This window comes from Hyposmocoma kahamanoa, unplaced genomic scaffold, assembly GCF_003589595.1.
Source record: "Hyposmocoma kahamanoa isolate Upper Pololo Valley unplaced genomic scaffold, ASM358959v1 63, whole genome shotgun sequence".
In the NCBI taxonomy this organism is placed as follows: Eukaryota; Metazoa; Arthropoda; class Insecta; order Lepidoptera; family Cosmopterigidae; genus Hyposmocoma; species Hyposmocoma kahamanoa.
The window spans coordinates 15,269,498-15,286,537 of NW_020653851.1; the positions used below are offsets into that span (position 1 = coordinate 15,269,498).

General features: G+C 34.8%; 1 protein-coding gene across 1 annotated transcript in view; it reads right to left on the minus strand.

Moving 5' to 3' along the window:
* The window catches only part of LOC113229998 (alpha-catulin), a 75,865-nt gene that overhangs the window by 23,735 nt on the left and 35,090 nt on the right, over positions 1 to 17,040 (minus strand).

Sequence of the window (17,040 nt, forward strand, 5' to 3'; positions counted from 1 at the left end):
TACCATAATGTAAACAAAGACACCACATCAAATATGTATTAGGGAATTTGGGAGCGTAGTCGCCTAACCAACTAGGGGTTCTTTTGTGCCAAAAATATGATTAGTATAACATTCCAGCCATCTTTATAAATAAGTTAGTTGATTTTAACACCGTTCCGTACTTAGCTATTTCAATTAACGTTTAATGGAACAACATTATAAACTTATTAAGAGGTAGATAAATTGAGAGGGCGAAGTTTACGCGTAATGTTTTGTAATCCCCGTCTTTGATCTTTACGAAGCTGATCAGAGAAATGTGCGTGTTAAAACACAAAAAGTAAACGAAATTAGTCTTGTAAGAGAAACTTTCCTCGCAATAAACTACTAATTTTACTTCAAGTCATAAGAAACACAAGATATTATTGAAGTTTACAAGAAAATAAAGATTAAAATAATTAACCTAAAGATCTGGAGCTTGCCAGGTGCCTAAGTAGGGGCTTACCATTGTTACAAAAATGGTAAATTTCGATATACAATATCATAATTAATCTTTTTAAGCATCTAATGATTAATGATGGTCTGTAATATCGTAGGCAATGAGTACCTATTTTGTTATAATAAAATCTAATTGACGACCAGGGTATAGAAATGTAGCGATGTAGTATGCTGGCCTGCAGATTCGCGTAATGCTCCATCGAAGTCAAAATTACTCTATTCAAAGCTTACAGCTAATAATTTTACTCGGTGGCCTGTGGGTTAAGTATATGAAATGCGGTTTTATAACGCCGTACGTGTACAATACAACAATGCTTTCAGGATGCTGTTGAGTCTGCCGATATGGTGCAGGGCGTCAGGCATGTTCGCAGAAGCGCATATCGACCCCTCCCACGTAAAGTATCGTATGTCGAAATTGCCAAGTTTACAGGGAAGCCTTTTAAAGTTCTGAATTCACTGACATAAGCATAACACGTGACTTTAGCATTTCTCACTTTTATTCGGCAAATCTCGTTACTCACGTAGAGTCTTATAAAATCATAGATATTGCTTTGATGATCTGTTAGATGTTCACTGTATGTGAGTTATGAACTTTGCCGAATGAAACGGAGAACTTTAAAACACTCCCCTGTAAACTTGGCAATTTCGACATACGATATTAATTCCATATACATTCCACGCAATAATGCGAAAAAAATTAGTATCGCCTATGACTCGTGTCAGAAGTAGTTTCAACAACATCCTGAAGATGGTTGGAGCCAGGTTTGATTGTCTAATTCTAATGTACTTGATAGGGCAAATCAAATTTGTTTTTATGAATATTAATTAAGTAGTTTTTGTGTTGTTATGATATGTAATACCAGTATACTTTAAAAGAAAGTGTTATTAACTATTTATATGAATCTATGTCTGAAATAAGTAATACCTAGGTATTCTATTCTATTATGTTCTAAAAACTGAAATTAAGTCTATAAGTTTACGTCGCAGTTTTCGGGAGTGCTAGGTCAGTGCCGCTGTTGACCATTACAATTAAGTGATGATAGTGAGGTGAGTTAAGGAAAAATGGGCTCATAAATTGCGATAAAAAAAGCAATAAAAGCGACATGGGCAGACAAGGGCAATTAAACATGTACGTGCTTTGTTTCAAATATGTACGTCTAACAGAGCAGTGTCTAGGGACAGTCCAAACCCGTGTGATTAAGTGACAATCGTTGGTTATGAGGCTAATGTAGGGACTTGTCATTTGTTTTTGATATAAAATATGTACCTAACGAACATGTTTTACAAAAATGTGTCGCGTATATAGTATGATATACTCGACGTAGTAACAGTTAAGGTAATTTTTAAAAAGGTTGGTAACCTTCTAAAACAGTAAAACATATGTTTCGAATGATCCACATGCTTTCACGTTATATCCAATTTTGAAAACTATCGTCTATTTGCTGAAGCTTGTGTAAGAATAATTTTATTAATACATTTCTGTAATGGTAATATTTCTGTATTATCAATAATAATTAACGTAGTATATGATGGTATATCCAATGTCTTTCTTTCGTTTCTGTCGTTTAACAATTTTTTCTTTTCAAATTCAGAGCTACCTACATAAAAATATAAAAGTATTTCCCTATCCATAAATATTGGAAAACGATATTAACATTTATGTTGTTAGATATCTCTTGGATCATTTGTATAAAACTGGTTATAAAAGTGAAATCCTATCGTAAGCCTTCTGAAAATCGCTCACGGCCGATTGGAGCGGCAATCGTGCTTAAACGAGATTATTAAACGATCCCAAAAGGCGGCACGAGTTCCGAGTCTCACCTATAATTAATATAACCAATGCCGACACATTTCACTGCAGTACCTTGCCAGTTCGAATCCCGTTGGTACATGATTTGCTATCCGGATAAGGATAATGTTGAATTGTAATTATGCTCTCTCTACCTTTAAAAATGTAGGTTAACGTTAAAAAACAACATTCGTTCCTATCTGCGGATATTTTTATCTCGTGAAATGGTAGAACTACCGTCCAAAACACCGAGGGTAAAGCAAACAAGGGATACCATTAAAAATAAATAACGAAGGGAAGCTTAGGCGCGATGATACGTTAATGGATTTTGTATGACATATTTTTCAACCTGCTGCATTTTGCGGGAAACCATTTTTTTAGGTAAGGTAAAACAGCAGATAGATTCGCGGCAAACAACAAATACATGAAAATCAGAAGGATCTAAGTTTTAAAACATCAGAGGAAAACCAAGCAGGGCTCCGTTCGCGGGAGTGGGTCGTTCGTTAATAAATTCACAAACTTCCTCTTCCGTGCGAATGAAAGCGGGAGAATACCTATGACCAAAGTTCGCATTTAAGTTGAACAGTTATAATTAAGATAACTGCCAAACGAACCCTTGACAATTGAATATATTCGGAAGCCTCTTCTCCTGAAATGTTACAAGTGCTTCATTAATTCGATACTCAGCGTGCCACGGGCAGATGTTATGAACTGGTATTTGAGTGATGTTGCTTAAAGTTTCTCGCAATCATGTCAAGTGTTTCTAGAAGGTCGACAGAGTGCGTGCTACGTGTCAAAGATATAAAGTTAGGTTTGTTAGGAAATGTTGTGAGATAAGTAACTCCTTCTTGTTTTGTCTTGTCGCAAAATACTTGTCCATTCATCGATTATAAGTTCTAACCGGTAATGAGCGTTGAGGTTCGACCGTGCTCAACGTGTCAGTCAATGGCTAGGCCGTTAAGTGGAGCTCACTGGACCCGATGACTCAGCGTCTCCTAAGTGTTTAAAATACAAAATTGCGCTTCAGCCACCCACGCTCTTCCCGCACTCCCTGCTCCTCGTTTCGTTCATTTTCTATTTATAGCCTCAATTAGGGAGCTTAAACTTTTGTTTGTATTTCGTACTGCACAAACGTCCGTTAACGATAATACTCTGTTTGGTAATTTGTTGTCCTTAGATTTGCTTAAAACATAAACCACAGTTTGGCAATCATAGTACTTTAAAAAAAATATTATTGGCGTTATTTTACATTGCTGCTAGTGCTAGGATGAGTTTATTCGTCCTAACTTGCTGATATTAATCAATTAAATTTTCCATACATAGGTCTAAAACGGACTTTTGTTATCATAAAAGCTCAACAAAAAAATCCACGAAATATATATAATATATATAAAACTCTTATATATAATTCTCTATATATATAACTCTTGCACCTTACATTACCAGTCAGTTTTTTACAAGTTTATTATGCTGAAGTTATTTGTTTCATAAATACTCTCATTGACCTACAAAATGGACATCGGGTTCGCGCTAAAAAGTTTCCACAATTACCTATAGGACGTTAAAATCGCATACAGAGCGTCAATCGCATAATAGTTTTCGTTTGTTCGACTGACAGCGCAGTTGTCAATCATGCAGTACCTACTATATAATAATAGCTTGTAAAAATTACTGCAGTAAAGTGTAATAGCAGGATTTTGTATCATATTTTCACTAAACAAATATATTGTGTTATCATAGTTATCATTTAAAAGTGTTATTTTGTACAGTTGTATAATCTTTAATTTATTTAGAAATGAATCGTAAATATAAATTACAAAAGCAAACAAAATAATCATGTAGCTAACTGTCCTTTTTCTACACTTTGCATGCGCAACAGATGGAAAGAGACCCATTATGTCAATTTCAAGAAGCTTATATAAACTTCTTGGTCATTTGCAATTGTTCGAACCACAAGCGATTGAAATATTTAGAATAAAGAAACTATAGAGTCGTTTTGATTTTAATCTTATTTTTAAAATGATTTTTTATTAAACGTTAGCAATAACTAACAAAATATTGTTGTACTCGTTTTAAGGCTTGGGATTATTTATCAGAAGTCAGAAAACACATTTGCCCCAAATAACGCTAGGTCGAATTTTCATTAGTCAATTGTATTTTTTTAGGAATATTACAAAACAAAAGGTAATTTTGTCTATGTGAAAAGTATCAAAATTACTTGAAAGCGTAAGTTACTCAGAGCTTAAAATTACAATCTGAGGGACACCGCCACTGTGCCTGTCACCCTGAAACGTAAGTTGACAATTCTCATGTGGCCTGTAATTTCACCTGCACCCTTACCCTTCAAACCCGGAACGCAGTAATGGTCCCATTTCTGTTTGACGGCAGAAATAAAGAAGGTGGCAGTACTTCCCTGGACGAACTCTTTCACAAGGAGCTCTACTACATACATACATGTATGTATTATATACATATGTATACATATGTATACATATTTACCATCCTAAATTAGAGGAAACTGTATTTATTATAACGTACCGCTTTAATTGCGTCGTAACGAATCAAACCATTCAGATATTAAGGTTCTTTGTGACGTTCCCTTCACCACCTGTCTGGGCTCATGCCGATCAATTTGTTTTAGTGTGTCATTTAGATATAGTGCCAAATATATGAATCACATTTGCACGACCAAACATTGGAGATGTTAATTCGTATTCACGATTCATCATAGCAAGCGAGTTAATTCAGATTGTGTGTTTTAGAATAACGGCGAGGTGTACGATGATATTAGAAGAGATGATATACACTTATATACTTATAAGTAATTACAACATTTGAAAATGGAACTCTTTGGCTGTACAATACAGTTTGTTTCATCTGACTGTCACTTGTTTTTACATTGTCACGTCCTTTTAGAAATTGGTTGTCTACATCACCATGGATTTAACTCGTGAAAATTTTCGTAGTATGATTTTCTACGACTTTAAGTGTAATCTAACAGCTCAGCGGAGCTTCGCTCGACTTGAAGCTTCTTTTGGCGATGAAGCGCCACGCAAAACGACTATTTATAGCTGGTTTGCAGAATTCAAACGCGGTCGTGTAAATCTTAGTGAGGAATTTCGTAATGGTCGCCCGTTAACCTGTGAACAAAAAAAAATATCGACGCTGTGTGCCGTATGATCAAAACAGACAGGCATGTGACATACCATGAGATTCGGGCATCTTTAGGCATAGGCATGAATCAAATACAATCAACACTACACAAACATTTGGGTGTGAAAAAGCTGTGCTGAGAGCACAGCTTTTTCAAAGTCAATTGTCAAAAATTGACTGAGGCTCCAAAAACGGATCGCGTCACTTGGTGCAATGCCATGCTTACCAGATTCAACAAAGGGGCTTCAAATTTGGTGGGACATAGTAACAGTTGAAGAAACATGTATTTATAGTTACAATCCCAAAACAAAGCAACAATCGAGCGAATGGGTCTTTCGAGTCTTTCGAGATGAGCCGAAACCAACCAAAGTGGCGCGCGTGTAAAGTGCCTGTAAGCGGATGATTGCTTCTTTTTTAAATAAAACTGAACACGTGGCTACTGTTGCTTTGAAGAACCGTTGTACCGTGAATAGTGATTGTTACACGACCATTTGTTTGCCAGAAGTTATTGACAAACTCCGTAAAAATAACCGTAAACACCGTATCATCTTGCACCACGATAATGCCAGTTCTCATACGGCCAGACAGACAAATGAATTTTCGAAGGTGAACAACGTTGACCTTATGAGCCATCACGCGTATAGTCCCGACCTGGCACCTTGTGATTTTTATTTATTTTCAAAAATTAAGAACCAGTTACGCGGTCAACGATTTTCATCACCTGAAGAGGCTGTCGAAGGGCATGAAAAATATGTTTCAGAGATTGTCACAGAGGAGTGGCATAAATGTTTTCAAAATTTGTTCATTCGTATGAAAAAATGCATTAACGCTAACGGAGAATATTTTGAGAAACAATAAATTCATTTCCTTAGCATTTATAGTATTTTTTTCTTATTCATTCCAGAAACTTATAGTGCGCCCCACTTATGAATCCAGGTTATGCATTGGGTTAATGAGCAACTCTATTAATCATTTATTGAAAGAAGAACTTTTAGACTGTTGTTTCATTACGTTTAAAAAAGAAGCTGCAGCTAAGAATGCTTTAATGTTATGATACTGTAAGAAAAAACTTGAAGTGTGGAAGCAGTTACTATTTCAGATTTTGTTTATACGAGTAATAACAAGTGACGGGACGAACAAGTCGTGCGCCTGGTGGTTAACGACACGCCTATCCATAACAGTTGCAGTGCCACTCAGAGCTTTAAATCACAAAGATCTTAGGGGTACAGAACTGCCGGTCACCTTGAGACATAAGTTTTCAAATCCTATGTGCCTGTAATTTCACCAGCACCCTTACTCTTAAATCGGAACACAATAATGCTCATATTACTACTTAGCGCAGAAATAGGTAAGGTTCTCTACTGCTACTATATATAAGATATACTATATGATATTAGTATGAATTACGCTTAATAAAACAAAGCATAGAGAATAGTGTATAGGTAAATACAATTTACTGACTGCGTAGTGATTTTTAGGTGTTTGCCGACACGCAATATTTGCGCAGCCCGGGTTAATAGCGTGTCAACACAAAGGTTAACAAATAACCCACTCGCTAGTCAGTGATACGACTCGCATGGGAATAAAGGTTATCTACATTATTAAGGTGTCACAAAACTTTCTGATTGTAAAATAAAACATTCAATTTCATGTGGAGTACAGGATTTATTAAGTACATATACATTCGTGGGCATACTACACAGAAAAACAAAAAAAGTTTGAATTATGTTATCATAATTCAAACTAAAAAAACTAAAAAAAAACAAAAAGCATTGTTATCAATGTTCATATATATATATATATATATATACGTTTCATATTATATAAACGTTTCATAAAAAAAAAGAACGACTTCAAACGTCTTTTGATTTCGATTAGGTACATAAACGTTTTTAGTGTTAATCTAATTATATCCATGAGCCTATCAAAACATTTCTAATACCAATAAACTAATATGAATTATGTACGTTGATAATAAAAAAAAACGTAATTCAGTTTTTTGGTAATATACCTACTTATTTTTTAATATCTATGTTCAACGTTCATTTATTTTTCAATCTTCTGTCCTAATATTTATTTTTCTGACTCTCTATTTTGAACCGACTCCTAAAAAACAGAAAGTTCATAATTCGAGTGTGTTTTTTTTTGTATGTATGTTACGCGCTAATTCTGGCCGTAATTTCTGAACCGATTTTGATGATTCTATTTTCTTGGAAAGATGGTACCTCAATAGTGGTCCCATTTAAATTTGATAAACTATTCCCCCTCTAAGGGTGGCCAATTAGGGGATGAATCCGGTTTCGCACACTTTCCAGTAACCGATTTCAATAAAACTTGGCAAATAGATGTAATTCCACGAACTTTTGAGGTCGGTTTTTTTAGTACTCTGTGCTGAGATTATTTTATAATCTGTTTTATAAATATGAAACAGATAGTATAAAACAGATAGATTATACTAAAAACATGAATTAGAATAAATAGACTGGGAGTTCCACAAACACAAATAAAAATTTAGCAAGCAAATACGGTGGTAACGTAAATTTGAAACAATTTGTCAAAATTTAGTAGATAGCAAATGAATTTAATAAAGAACTTCTCTTACTTTCCTCTCAAAGGCATGTAAAGTTAACCCGAATATATCTTATATTATTTAAGTTTTTATTATAGCAATCCAAAGAATGTCTATTGAAACCATTTCGGAGGAGATTGTTCTACTAAATTTGTACGAGGATGTAGCTTTAGAACGCAAGGTGTGAGTTCTGGCTCACACCTCCTCACGTCCTTATGTAATTTTTTGACATAATTCTGGTGTGTCAATGTAGTTATTTATGAGCTTATATAAAATGCATGAGACAATATATTTTCTTTTATTAAGTTGCTACAAACATCACCAGCTTATGCAGGACCTTTACAAATAAAATAAAGTAATATTTATCATATTCGTTCATTTCGCTTTTTGATACCTCTAATTCCTGTTGTCTTGTGGTCACAAATAATAAATAGAAACTCGCACATTGTGCACACCAATTTTGTCTTAATAGACAAAATATTATTTGAATTTGTGTCGTAAACACAACCTGGCGCGACGCCAATACGTAAACAATTATATGCATCGTTTCACAAACTCTACCTGGATATTAAATTAAGTTAGGTATGTATAACGTGAAATTGTGCCAAAATTAGGACTCAACTTCAGTCTGTTGTATAAATAGCACTATATAGTTTATAAAACATATACGTCGAAAGTGCTTTTATTACATGAAAGTCTTTAAAATAATACGATGTACACAAACAACAAATTATGTATGTATGAAATTTTATAATTTCCCTACTTAAGCATAAAAAGTTCGGTAACTTTTTAAAGAAGAGAAGTTTAAAGATTGTATGAATGAAATTAGTCGGTACTAATTTCGTTCATACAATCTTTAAAATTTCTCATCTCTCCTGAAAATTTATCATTTTGCAGATATGGTCGTATTTACACCATACGGGTGCGAACTGAGTATGCAGAATGTAGCTAAAATTTAACCTACCATGCGACCTCCATTTCAGTAGCTCGAGGGAAAGTTCGTGATAGTCGATTTAGAATTTAGAAACTTAAATGAGGCACCATTAGTAGTTGGAGCAGCCCCAAGTGTGAGATTAAAATTTGTTGGCAAATAACGCTATTATAGGAATTAGTAGCTCATTGAGATGCACAGTCGCGGGTCCAAGTTTATCCGCTCTGACGCATTATTAGTTCGTGACGAGAATTAAAATGAGTAGAGGTTTTTCAATATCCCATTTGTGTATAAATATATGAGTACGTTTTTTTGATGGTGAGTCAATAGACATTGTGACATTGTTTGGAATAAAAATCGTTTTCTAAAATAAAGGTAGTTTTTTAAAATATTTGATTACTCTATTGTAGTGAAATAAACTATCTAATTATTTATTTACTTACTTATTTTTTAAATTATGAAATTGACCAAAAAGAATATAGAATTAGATTTTCTGTAATTGGCTAAAACGTGTTTGGGGACCAACCACACTTTTAATGTGTATATTTTTTATGAAAATACTCCATTAGTTTGTTATTATTGTGATACAAAGATCTCTTCTTGATCTAGTTGAAGAAAGAAGCGCTTTATAAGGGTAAGAGTCTGCCGTTGATATCATCCGATCTGGTTTTAAGTGCAGCATGAGCACGTTTAATTTTTTTTTTCAAAGTTTCAGTAGTTAAAGCAAGTTTATGAACCGGCTCGAGGCGTCGTAAACACAAACGGCCTCGTAAAGTGTTAATCTTCAGTCTTAATGCACCATTATTGGGTTCACTAGCAAAACGATACATAATTACTGAGAATTTATGGGGGCATTTTGTATTTCTAGGCCGCTAGTAACAAATTACCCTTTTACGGTTTGTGATAAAAAAGTTAGCTTATTTGATATTTTTATCATGAGTGTCACGTAGGTTATACGGATGACGGTAATTTCGCTTCAGACGTGTAATAATGTAACAAAGGTCACAAAAGTTAGAATTGAGATGGGTTTGCATTTAAACATGGGGTAGATACATACTGTAATAGAAATAAATAAATTGTGTCATTCAGATTATTTTAATACCGTTTCGTAACACCGAGTAGACATTAGTGCCTAATATATATACTTGTATAACTTAGTGTAATTTTTAATAAAATAATTTAATATGAATTGTGGACTAAATTACCTGCCTTGTAGTTTGTATCTAAATTATACTACCCTCGGAACGAAAAAAGGCACAACTGTCGTATAAAGTACGCACAGTTATGCCTTTTTTCGTTACGAAGGCAGTATAAATATATCAGTATTGAATATAGAGTTAACAATGAAAGTTTGATCCGTGATATACAGGCGTGTCGTCTGTTTGGGAGCAATGTAAGCCGAAACTAAAGGGGGTGCAGAGCAATTTAGCTTCTGACGCAGGTGCGCCACTGCGGGTGCGGACGGCGCGGGCGAATCCGAATCCGTATCCGCGCGGCCGATGCGGCGCACGTGCTGACCATTGTTCCCAACGCGCCTGGTCCAGCACTTACATAAATGTAACAAATGCGCTTACCATCTGCCGCCACCTTTATTAGATTCTAATTTGTTTTTTCGGACTTGATTTAGCTTTTACAAAAATAAAATTAAACATTGCATTTAGTTCTAGATTTCCATTACTATTATGTAATAACTGTAGCGGACTGCATCAATAGGTTAAAGTGTGGGTGCTAACAACGAGTGAGCAAGGCCAAGCGAATGTACTTACAGTTTTTTAATTTTTATTACAAAACACCACGTAAGCAAAACAGATAAAGTCAAGAAAAAAGCCGCCAAAAACAAACACACTTAAATTTAGAATTTAAATATAAAATTAAGCTTAAAAAAGACTATGTTATAAAATATATATTTACAAAGAGATTTGTAGCGATTCGCTACAATAACTTCGACCGTAGACAAAGTGTAGTATAGCGTATACTGTTATATGTGATATGTATTATTAAATTACAATAACAAAACAACTTTGTAGCAACAAGTGGCGTCATCATCGAAGTAAAAGGTGCCTAAGTGATTTTATTGGCGATTACAAAGTTTAGATTTCCCAATGATACACGAGTTCGCCCAAACGACAGGTGAACGCCGATGTTGGCGCAATATACAGTGTACACCCTGTGTATTGCGTTATGTATGACGTAGTGTCGAAGGGAATATAATCTTTATTATCGACAGCTTTCACGTAAATTCACATACGCCTTTTCAAAGCATGCGAGCAGGTACTTAACTTCCGTTTTATATTGGATAAAAATTCCTTGTCAGGATTCTTGGTAAGATTGTTATTGCCACGAACGTCGTAAAATTATATCGAGAGTGACGAAAAAGTCGATACGTGACAAAACACCGGTAAGCGTCGTCGACGGGCGTCCCTGCCGCCCTATTTTATCAATAAATTACAACTCATTTCAACCGCAACCCTGGCAAACAGGAATTTATCGTTGATCACAGGAAAGTGGCTTTACGACGTCTACCGATAACGCGTCAATATCCATAACAACCTATTCTTAGGCTCTAAGTACTTACGCGAACAGCGTTTAAGCGTGACGCGTTACGACGCGGAAGCTTTTTGCTAGGAACGCATTTCTCTACAAATATAACAATAATGCGTTTTACGCTAGTTCATATTAACCACGTGAAAGGAACTAAACAGAATATTCAAATAGGCTAGCTGATTTATGAGCAGTTTGCGTAGCTACAAAACCTAGAGGCCATTGTTAACGAGTTGATTAATTATTGCGCTGGTCTCTAATTGGTAGCTGTACCTAAGCAATGTTAGTGAGATAAACGCTACTCAGTCAGTCCGTGTTTTCGTCGTTGCTTAATATTCTCAGCACTAAACGGCCTGTTTGTTGGAGAACGAGTTCATTACGACGTTTTTGTCAATAAATCGAATATTTTAGGTCGGGTGTTTGCGAGGAGAGTTGCGGCTAAATTTATGACGGTTGATCTGCGCGGAAAGGAAATGCTCCACACCAGCCACACGAAATTGTTTACGGCCCTTCTGAATTATGAACCAAAAAGGCTTGAAAAAATATGGAAGTGTTATATAAATACGTAAGTGATAATAAAATCTGAATATCATAGGTTGTCTGTTTGATATTATCGTTAATTTTGACGTTCAGTGAACGGGATATTATATGCGACTATGATGATTTCAAATGGTACGATGTTAATAGTGTGGGGACACAAAATTACGGTTTTCTACTACTGTACTTTAATCTGTCCATTATAATTTCATAAACCGTATCACAAAAGCGCTCTTTTTACTTTTGAATCAAAACTTTATTGTCTATGGTACACGCTACTGCACTGAAAAAAATCATCATACATAATAAAAAAAAATTGTATTTTTGCTAATTAAAATATAAAATATGACGCTACTCAAATGCTCTACTGTCTCCTGATTGGGAAAATTGGTCTAAAGGTCTTGCAACCGGACCATAAACCTTTCTTGGGTTTTTATGTTGTGGCGTTTGTTTGGCATTCATTTGAGTTCGGTGTTAACAAAATATGCATTAAATGTTGGTTGTGTTTCATTATTTTATTTACTCGTAGAAAAAGTATAATATGCATACAGTACTTTTTACAATACTTAACATAATTAGGTCTTAATATCTCGTACCTATTAGGCCACTCGGTTTCTCGTCTTTATGAGCCCTCATTATGCGACGATTGCATAAAATGCTATTGGTTATAGATTATTGTTTAAATGTGTATTAGTATTATAATAACACATTGTTTTTTTATAACTTACACGATTCTTTTTAACTCAGGTTAATCGTGCTGTAAAGTTGTGTGACCCGGGTCTTGCAAAAAAGTCTAAAACAATATTTTTGTGTTTGAAATGTGAAAGAATAACAGTTAACCTTTCCACTCCGGAAACTTCGGCGAAGAAACCTTCCGGGTGAACGAGTCAGATACGGGCACAGCCTGCTATCGTTTCACTTTCAATCTCTTTGTGGAGTCCTAATAAATATAAAAGAAGTATTGAGTGACCCAACGACAAATTCAGGGCAGAGCTCTATGATTTAAAATTTCGTACAATGATTAATTTTATATATATTCTACTTATTAATAAAAATTACTTCATCAAATGAGTCCATATTTTATAATTTGGTGATTTCATTATGGACTTATATGGCATTCAATTTCCTCACAGCAATGCTTATTTAACCTGACCATATGCAAATCTGTAGTTAAATCATAATAGTCTTTTATTGATTTGAACTTTCTATCATAGAATGTAAGGTTGGAAATGAAAATATAGGGAATAACTATGGTGGATTGGAGAAGTTTTTCGCAACAGAAAATGTAATTACGTTGTTTTGTTTGTGGTATTACTCGTGTAACTAAAAAAAAATGAGTTCCAATTAGCATATGTACAATTTAACAAGTTATGTTCGGGCTTGTATAAAGAGCAATTTGTGAGTGAATATTTTTTTATAAAATATCCTTTTTCGTTGGATGGGATGTCTTCTGAAAGTATTTTATTTCACGTTTCTTTTCACAAAGACACGTTAAACGTGAAACCTTTCAGTTGTATAAGTACGTTAGTACAGTTAGTAGTAAAGGGACTTTAACAAAAAACAATGTTTTTGATGCATTTGATGAAATATACCCGAAAAACGACACAATTGTCCTATCTTACAGCTACTAAAAAGCGCAATACACCTCGCAAGATCGATGTACCAAGGTAAATAGCAAGTAAAGAAGTTATTCTACCAACATTAAAATAGTAGGAATTTAACATTTGTCTCACTGCTACAGACGGATTTTCTTTTTTTCACGGAGAGATTTTTGGTTATATAGCCTTCCATGTTAGCCTGATGCGATTCGAGAATTACAATAAATCTTGTTTTGTGTAAACGACCAAGAATTTACAATAAATCTTTGATTTCATTTAGCGACAAATCTTAAATATGTTCGTTGAACAATCGTCGCACTTTGCTTTTCTGGTATCTCGTTGTAATGTTTAGTTCACAAGTGGCAAGATCTGCCCTGTACTTTGATCCTCATAAATATGTCACAGGCGACGTCGTATGTACTTTGTGACGTGACACAATGCAGCCCCACCGCCGCTGTGCTGCGGAGTGCATTCTGTCCTCAGAGGCCGGTGACATATGGTATCATGTGACACATGATCTATGGATGAAATGGGTCTGCCTCGTTTGATACTATACGTGTTAAAATTAATGCTTATGGATATAGCAATAATAGGAGTTCATAGAAGCAGTAGTTCAATAGAATCTCTATCTTGTAAAAACGAAGGGTTAGAGCAATTTAAAACTCAGCCCCGAAATATCTTTTAGAGAGACGTATAGAATAATTAACATTCAAACACAAGCGTCACAGTACATACATGAAAATGAGTTAAGAAAAAATATGAATTTTAATGAAAAATAGTGATAGATATAACAATAATACGAAGAAAAACTAAAATACACGGCAATGGTCTTTATGAAGTCACAAATTTATTAAACGGCCAATGCATACCTCCTATAATAAGCTTTCGGTTGATATTGACAAATTACTATTTACAAGGTGTAAAAAAAATAATGAAACGAAAACTTTGAAACACAGACTTGGGTGAGAAAAATCAGTAGTGACTCATTTAGCCCTGCAGGTTGTCTCGGATCATTTGAAATAAATATTGTAAATGTAAAATGTGTACAATAAGTTTATTTATTAAGAGCCTTATTTTAACTGCCTCTGTGGCCGAACGGTTACCATGCCAGACTGCCACGCAGAGGTCCCAGGTTCGATTCCCGGGCCGAGAGAAATAGTTGTATGGCCTACAATTATTTCTCTCGTGAGTTTGGGTGTAATTTGTGGTTGTCTATGTGTGTGTCCATGGCACCCGCGACACAGGGTTTCCCTAGTGCAGGGCTATGTTGAGTGTGTGCGTTATCTATTATATATTTATTAAGAGCAGCCTAGCCCTAGATTTTCTTACTCATTCTTCTCAGGAGAACTAGCCTTACGAATGAGTAGTAGAGTTTATTCAATGTGATGATTTTAGATACTATTTGCTTATCTATGAAATAAAGACATATTTGTTTGAGTTTCACTTTGATTAGGTTATTTAAATTAAACATTTTTGTCACACATCGTCCATATTATGTTAATGCAATAATCTCATAGCTTATGTTGTAAGGATGTTGTCATATTTTACATTAAATTGTATGTACTAAGCCTTTGGAACCCATATGAACAGAGTTCTAATGTTTCGACATTTCGCAAGCAGGGTACTCCTAACTCAAGCAAACGAGTCTGTTAGAACTTTCACGAACGTGACGTTTCAGATACTCATCTGATAATATACAAGAGATCAGCAGTTCTCTTGCGTATAATCGCGTTAAAGCTGTCAATATGCGCCCGCGGGACATGTCTGATGTATGGCAAAAGCGTGATAGCGCTAACAACATCTTACAACCATTGAAATAAGCACGAATGGTCGTTTATTAGTGTAACTCGTCCACAGATTGCACGCATAAAAGCTTTGACAATACACCTTGAAAAGGGTAGTTTTGATATCTCCATCACAAAGCGCGAACTGGCGGAGCAACATATTAGTACGTACGGCCAATGCCCTACGCTCCCTCTCCATATCCACATCATCCTGGAGATTCTCGGTAACACAGTGCCCAAGGCAACCAAGTCAGGCAATTTGTTAGCAGCCTTAAACACGAATAGCTCACTTTTATTAATGACAATTAATAAATACCTTAGGCCATTAGTCACTGTATACTCCCCACAAATTTTCCGCAGTCTTACGTGCGCAAACCGTTAAGTACAGTTACGCAAACATAAACTAAAGTAAAATAATAAAATAAAAAGTTTTGTTTATATTTTTAAATATTTGTGTTGTGTGAAGGCACACGATCCTTTAATTGTATATTGCCTGATGTGTATTTCACAATTGCACCAATTATATAGGTCTCAAACAGAATATTTTCCCTGTATAGTGAGTACTAGAATAGGTAACTAAAGGTCAGGAAAAATCACAACACTCAGAGGCATAAATTGTTCTTACCGGGGCAGAACCTCCTCTTTTAGCGTTCAAAGTGCTAATGCCGAATGCTAGCCACCGAGGTCGTCAACATACATTTCAAGAGTTTATGTCTACAAAGTCATTGCTAACACTGGACCAAAGTGTAACACTATTAGGATAACAGATAATTTTACACCTATTTGTGTTAAATTAAAATAGTATTTTACACAATCGTTGCAAAATACGATGTTCTTTTTTTGAAACTCATTATAGTTACAGAACTATAATGAAATTTTTCAGAACAGTAGCGAGTACCATAGACAATAGAGTTTTGGTTCAGAACTAAAAAGTGCACATTTGTGATACGGTTTAGAAAATTATAATTGACAGATTAAAGTCCAGGAGTAGAAAAAGTATATTATTAAATGCATTCGCATAGGTGTCTTTTAAGTTAAATTATATATTACATTCAATAATAATACTGTGTGCGTTAAAATTAATAATTTTAATAATAGTACGTACTCGTTTTATCCATCAAACTAAATCCAGCTGAGCCCCAAAAAATGAGTACGATTTATATAATTTGTATTCGGCACGTGAACGCGCGACATCTGCCCCTTTTGGAGGTCTGTCATTCCCAAACAGAATTTAAGAAGTGCGCGAACCATAAGCAATTTTTCCCCATAGTTTATTCAGCTATATTTTTCTCGTTTATGTGTAGCTATATTATGTTTGAGACTGACAATTTATGGCAAACGAAATCCATGGCTTTCTAAGGAAAAAATCTTTATTAGGATAAATTTGTACAAAAAACGTAAAACCCTTTTAAAATAATATAAATTAAAATCTGAAGACTTTCGTAGAGAGTAAAGTTTAATTTAATTTGAGCAGCCATTCCGGAAAGACATAATTTTATGAAAGGTAAATTACATTTGTGACAGTCTATAATGGGCATTTCGTCATTTCTAACGTTCTGTTATGCGCGAGCATTGCAGAATTTCTGCGAGATGATCTCGTAACTAGGAGAAATGCCTTCTAATTTAAAATACTCTTAATTGGTCATCCTTTACCATTTTAAGGG